Genomic DNA, 6,941 nt, shown 5'->3' with positions numbered 1-6,941 from the left:
CTTGACCTGCATGCAGGTTTCTCAGGAAGCAGGTAAGTTGATCTAGTATTCCCATCTCTTTAAGAATTTTCCAGTTTGTTTTGATCCACATAGTCAAAGGCTTTAGCATAGTCAATGAAGCAGAAGTAAATGTTTTTCTGAAATTCTCTTGCTTTTTCTATCATCCAACCTATATTAGCAATTTGATCTCTGGCTCCTCTGCCTTTTTGAAATCCAGGTTGAACACCTGGAAGTTCTCAGTTCACGTACTGCTGAAGCCTGGTTTGGAGAATTTTGAGGATTAGCTTGCTAGTGTGTGAGATGAGTGCAATTGTGTGGTACTTGGAACATTCTTTGGCATTTCCTTTCTTTGGGATTGGAATGAAAACTGACCTTTTCCAGTCCTGTGGCCGCTGCTGAGTTTTCCAAATTTGCTGGCATATTGAGTGCAGCACTTTCACAGAATCATCTTTTAGGATTTGAAATAGTTCAGCTGGAATTCCATCACCCCCACTAGCTTTGTTCGTAGTGATGCTTCCCAAGGCCCAACTGACTTTGCATTCCAGGATGTCTGGCTGTGGGTAAGTGATCACACCATCGTGGTTATGTAGGTCACTAAGATCCATTTTGCATAGTTCTTCTGTGTTTTCTTGTCACCTCTTCTTAATATCTTCTGCTTCTTTTAGGTCCGTCCATACCATTTCTGTCCTTTATTGTGCCCATCTTTGCACAAAATGTTTGTTCTCTTGGTATCTCCGGGCTTCCCTGGTGGCTCAGAGGTTAAAGCATCTGCCTCCAATGTGGGAGACCCTGGTTTGATCCCTGGGTTGGGAAGATCCCCTGGAGAAGGAAATGGTAACCCACTCCAGTATTCTTGCCTGGAGAATCCCATGGACAGAGGAGCCTGGTAGGCTACAGGCCACAGGGTCACAAAGAGTCGGACACGACTGAGCGACTTCACTTCACTTGGTATCTCTAATTTTCTTGAAGAGATCTCTAATCTTTCCCATTCTATAATTTTCCTCTATATATTTGCATTGATCACTTAAGAAGGTTTTCTTTAGAACTCTGAATTCAGATGGGTATATCTTTCCTTTTCTCCTTTGACTTTTGCCTCTTTTCTTTTCTCAGCTCTTTGTGAGGCCTCCTCTAACAACCATTTTGCCTTTTTGCATTTCTTTTTCTTTGGGATCGTACATTGTTACTGACTTCCATCCATAGTTCTTCAGGGACTCTGTCTATCAGATCTAATCCCTTGAATCTATAAACACCCTTGGAGGCTGTTGATACCAAGTGAATGGAGCCCTTGATTACAGATTTCTGTATTTAAAGAAAACATGCTGTTTTTGCCAAGTTTCCATCCTAGCAGATGTTTTTTACGTGAGCTTCATGTTATTTATCGTGAGATCAGTATTTAATTTCTCTGACCTCCTTCCATGTTGAGGCAACTCAGGACTCATGGAACTGTCAGGCCAGAGTGAACTCTTAGTGATGAAAACTAAAACAAACAGTTAATAGAGCACTGACGTTAGAAGAGAAATCATGACTTGATGACATAAACACTAATTCAGAAAGATTAAAAAAAAAATTCCTTGGCAGGGGTGGCTGCTGCTAACCTCCTCCATGGCCATGTCCAATTTCTCCATGAGACATACTCACTTTCACAATGAGAAAAACTCATTGTGTTTTTCTCCTGGGAGTGGCCAGAAGTTGTGATTTATCTTCATCCTTGTCAGACTTCACAGAGGTACTAGAATATTCACAAAAGCAAACGAATATGTTCCAGTAACTTCCCAGTGGAAACCAGAAAGCAAACTTCTCGATAAAGAGGCGCTAAACTCTTCAATGACTATCTGATCATCTTTGTGTGATGGAGGGGACCCGCTGACATCTGACTGCTGGCAGGGACAGTGCTTGAAGCTTCTGGCAGACAGTCTGTCAGGGCAGCTGCTGCGAACCACCCCCCACTCCCCAATTTTATCTTAGTGACAGACACTCTGTATCCCTGTTGGACACAGCTCATCAGGAAAGATAAGTGACTGAACAAGGGTGACATAAAAGTGCCTCATTGTGGACCAAACGTGTCCCCAACAAAGCTGCATGCTAAAATCCTACCCATGGTGTGATGGTGTTGGGAGATGTGATGGCGTTTAGGAGGTGTTGTGGTCTGTGAGTAGGTTGGAAAAGAATTTCCAGACATGAGGCAGAATGAGAGGAGAAAAAAGTTTGTTAGATTGGGAGAAGCCATTAGAACAATGGGCCAGCTCAAGGGAGAGCCAACCCCTTTTGGGGGCTAGTAGCCAATTTTTGTAGCCTCAAGACTAAGAAAATTCCTGCTGAAAGGGTGGCATTAGGTGATTGGTTAGGATGCTATAAGGTGGGTAATAGGGTGGGTATTTTACCCAATATGGGGGTCAGAGAATTGGCTGATTTAGATCCAGAGGCTCATGACAACTGTTGCTATGGTGCTTGGTCAGTTCTAGAAATTTCTGTCCTGTGACCTTGATAGAGGGCTCCACACCTGTGACCTTGTATAGAGCTCCACAGGAGGTGATGGGGGTCAACTGAGGTCACAGGGGAGGGGCCCCTGATGGGATTAGTGCCCTTGTAAGAAGAGTCACCTGAGAGTTCATTCTCTCTCCCTCTCTCCTTTCACCACATGTGGCCACAGAGAGAAGACAATCACCTCCAAGCCATGAAGAGGGTTCCCCAGGAACCAAGTCAATAGGCAGCTGAATTTTGGACTATGTCTGCTGTGTGAGCCCCCAGGGCTGCCGACTTTTCTGACAGCAGGCATAGCAGACTGAGACACCTCACTTCAAGCAGAATATCATGGTGTGTGATGTTGTTTGTCTGTCTTCATAGTGAGTGATCCTTCAGAAGCAGCACTGGCCAGATGGACAGAGCTCAACAATTGTCCTCAGGGTGGACGCCCAGGAGCTGACCTTGAACCCCTGATTGTCCCATTCTGGCTGCTAGAATGTCAGTGGACAGATTCTCTGGTGGATTTGCCTCCCACTGTTTTTTTCTTTTTCTATTATGGATACTTCTTCCTCACAAAGAATATAATCAGTGAAATAAAGCAACTCAAATATGAAGAGAATTAGCTTGTAGGCAGCAATGGAAGTCTGTGGGTTTTCCTCTGTGTGTGTGTGTGTGTGTGTGTGTGTGTGTGTGTGTGTATGTGCGCTTAGTCGCTCAGTCATGTCCAGCTCTTTGCGACCCCATGGACTATAGCCCACCAGGCTCCTCTGTCCATGGGATTCTCTAGGCAAGAATACTGGAGTGCCATTTCCCTTTCCAGGGGGTCTTCCAGACTCAGGGATCAAATCCACGTCTCCTGCATTGGCAGGCAGATTCTTTACCACTGAGCTTCTGAAGCCCATGGGTTTTCGTGAGGGTCTTGATATCATTAGTTGAGACAGTGGACCAGTGGTTAGCAGTGAGGGTTCCAGAGCCACTTAGATTCAACTCCTGTTTCTGCTATTTATAAGATGTGAAAATGGCAATAATCTTACCTCTCTGCGCTTTTGTTTCTTTGTTTGGAAATTGAGGATAGTATTAATACCTCTCTCTAAGGGGGCTGTGATCCTTATCAGAGGTAGGGCGTATAAAGCACAGTGCCTGGAACATAGTAAGTGCTCAGTAAACATAAGCCTTTATTACCTCCTTATATTTTATCTATGTTTTATCATGGTGCTGGATGGGAAAATAATCATGCTGGAGAAAGCTGTGCTGCCACTCGTAATTAGCACTTGAATCTATGGCACCAACATTTGGAGGCCCGCTCAGCACAGATCACAGATGGGCTGTGCTTATATATAGCAGCACGTGAAATAGAGCAGGAAGAATATTTGCTGGTGATAATGATGGCAATTAAAATTGCAGTGATGTGCTAACCAGCACAGTGTATTAGAGTTGCCCAGAGAAAAAAGACAGCAAGGAAGATGAATGGTTTGCAAGAGACAAGAAGAAATACTGAAAAAAAGAAAATTCAGTGGAAGTCTGGGCAGTGGTGGCTTGTTCAGTTGCTAAGTCATGTCTGACTCTTTGAGACCCCATGGACTACAGCATACCACGCTTCCCTATCCTTCACAGTTCCAGAGTTTGCTCAAGCTCGTGTGCACTGAGCCAGATCCCTCTGAGTCTATCTGGGGTGAGCAGGAGACTGCAGGGCTGTATTTCACCACTCCTGAGTGAATTTGAATCTTTTAATGGTGTGCTCTAAGGGTAGATGCTGGGAAAGATTGAAGGCAAAAGGAGAAGGGGGCAGCAGAGGATGAATGGTTGGATGGTATCGCTGACTCAATGGACATGAGTCTGAGCAAATGCTAGGAGATAGTGAAGGACAGGGAGGCCTGGCGTGCTGCAGTACATGGGGTCTCAAAGAGTTGGACATGACTCAGCAACTCAACAGGCAGACAGATGGGTAACCGCCTGCTGTGTGCCCTGCCTGTCATTTTTTTCCTTAAGTCACTTTAGAAACAGCCTACAAAGGAATCTCCTTGTTTCTCCACGTCCCCTAAATGCCACGCATGTCTCTGCAATCCGGAGACGACAGCTGCTCTTCCTCCCCTTCATGCCCCAAAGCAAAGATAATCTGCTTGCTATTCTAATGGATCCTATGGTAAGACACCCTTTCTTCTTGGACAGGTGCAGTGAACAAAACATCCTTAGAGAGATGCACACACAATGAGAGATTTATCTGTGCAAAAGGGATTTAGTGATTTCTAAGTAAGATATAGCTAAAAATAGAGAAACCAGATGACTTGATCCTCAGATAGTTCACAAAACTTCTGTTAGAGTTCTGCTACATGAAATCTTTTTACTGATGTTGTTAAAATGGGACTTGCCAATGCTTCTTTAATTCCCTCCCCTTCTGTTCCTCTGGAGGAGGCACTGGTGAGCTATGAAGAAGAAATACACACAGAAGAGGGAACAGTCTGAACAGTAAGTGAGACAGATGATTCCTCCCTGGATAAATGGAGGTTATTTCTGGAATAACTTACCAGCAGAAAATACAGAGTAAAAATGGAACAATATGGGCCAATTGTGGGTGTATGAATGGTAGGGCTACTGTACATAGCCAGTTGGGCTTCCTTGGTGGCTCAGTGGTAAAGAATCTGCCTGCCAGTGCGGGAGATGCAGGTCAGAAAGATCCCCTGGAGGAGGAAATGGCAACCCACTCCAGTATTCTTGCCTGGAGAATCCCATGGATCGGGGAGCTTGACAGGCTACAGCCCTTGGGGTCACAAGGAGTTGGACACGACTAAGTGACTAAACAATAACATAGCCAGTTAATATTTGTGTAATCTGAACACCTAAAGAGAAATCAAGATGATGGAGTAGAAGAATGTGCACTCATCTTCTGCAAGAACACCAAAATTGCAACTAGCTGCTGAAAAACCATTGACAGGTAATCTGAAATGTTCCTGCTACAAAGACACCTAGAAATGTTGAATAAAATGGAGTAAATATACTTTTAAATGCAAAGGGGAATTTGTAAGAAAGTAAGAGAACTTCCCCAAGACTGATAGCAAGGAGAAAACTACAATTAACATGTCAGTGGATACTGAACCAAGCTACCTTGCGGATTTTGCCAATCTCAGTAACCAAGAAGCATGCATTTTATGGGCATAAAAAGTAAACCATGCTCCTGATCAAGATGGGAGATTGGAACTGAGAATCCTGCATTCAGTGCAGACCTTGAAAGGACAACCTCTTGTGGAAGCCATAAATGCAGATGGATTGCTATTTGATGAGGCAGGAAGTGGGGAAGCTTGTTTATTCTGATTTGGGTTTGGCCTGAAAAAAATCCATTGTCTCCCTGAGAATTTGTCATCACTAGTGTCCCTTAGAGATGGGTTTAAAGTTTGAATTTATATTAATTTAGGATCCCAACTCTCCCAAATGAAAAATAACAGGAAGAAAAAAAAAAGAAAAATAACAGGAAGATTGGAAACATCACTGAGGTGCCTACAAAATCAGATGCATAATTTATTTGGAGTAATGTCTTCTTCATGCAGGTGGCATACTATTCCCACAGATGTAAGCCAACTGAAAATGTGTTCACAATCTTGAATTACAAAGCCTAGGAGGATATAGAGCCAGTGGGCAAGAACATCACAAGCAACTCATACCCAGAGATAGCACACCTAGAGTTTCAAGTCATACAAACAGAAGGTATAAAATAAGCATGTTTCAAAATAACAAATTAAAAATCATTAACAACATGAGAAATAAACAACAAGATACTATCAGCTGGGATCAGGCATAACTGAGAAGAAAAATATGTTTTGATACCAGCAGATTGGTTTTGAAATTCCTCCCAAGTCCCTTTGTGTCTTGAAGTGTCCATTAATCTAATTTTTGGTCTAAACTGACTGATCTGTAAGACATCCTCTTGATTTTCCCATCTAGGTAGAGACAAGGCTTCCTTCTTATTATTTTGAGAGGCCGACACTGCTTCTGCTCTTGGTATCCACTTCTCTCAGATGTATTGGGGGTTGACAAGGGAGGCAGCCATGTGGGCTGGCAGCAGTCAGGGGATTTGGGGCCAGTGGGCTACATTTTCACCTTTGATCATCACCAGCCAGTGCCGCTGGGCTTGCTAGTTTTGCATCCCACCAACAAAAAGACCTGAGTCACTCACTGGTTTATTATCCTCTCTTATACAGTCAGTTCCACTTTCAGAACAAGAATTTCATTTGTACAATCAGAGTTCTCTGTGAAATGTAAGATTAAAAACCAGTACAATCATGCGACTGAAGTCTGTTTTTCATAGAGCATGATTTTGGGGCAGATTAGGGTCAGAGTAGGGGTCTGGTAGTCTCCAGCAGAGTGTTCTCCGGCAGAGTCTCCAGGCAGATGGATCACCCATCAAACCTACTGCCTTATAAACCATGCCTGGGGCTCCCCTCCAGGCCGTTACCTAAAGGAAGTTATAGGAAATCAAAGCAAAT

Source organism: Dama dama, chromosome 11 (assembly GCF_033118175.1).
Source record: "Dama dama isolate Ldn47 chromosome 11, ASM3311817v1, whole genome shotgun sequence".
Taxonomy (NCBI): domain Eukaryota; kingdom Metazoa; phylum Chordata; class Mammalia; order Artiodactyla; family Cervidae; genus Dama; species Dama dama.
This window is presented reverse-complemented; position numbering follows the sequence as displayed.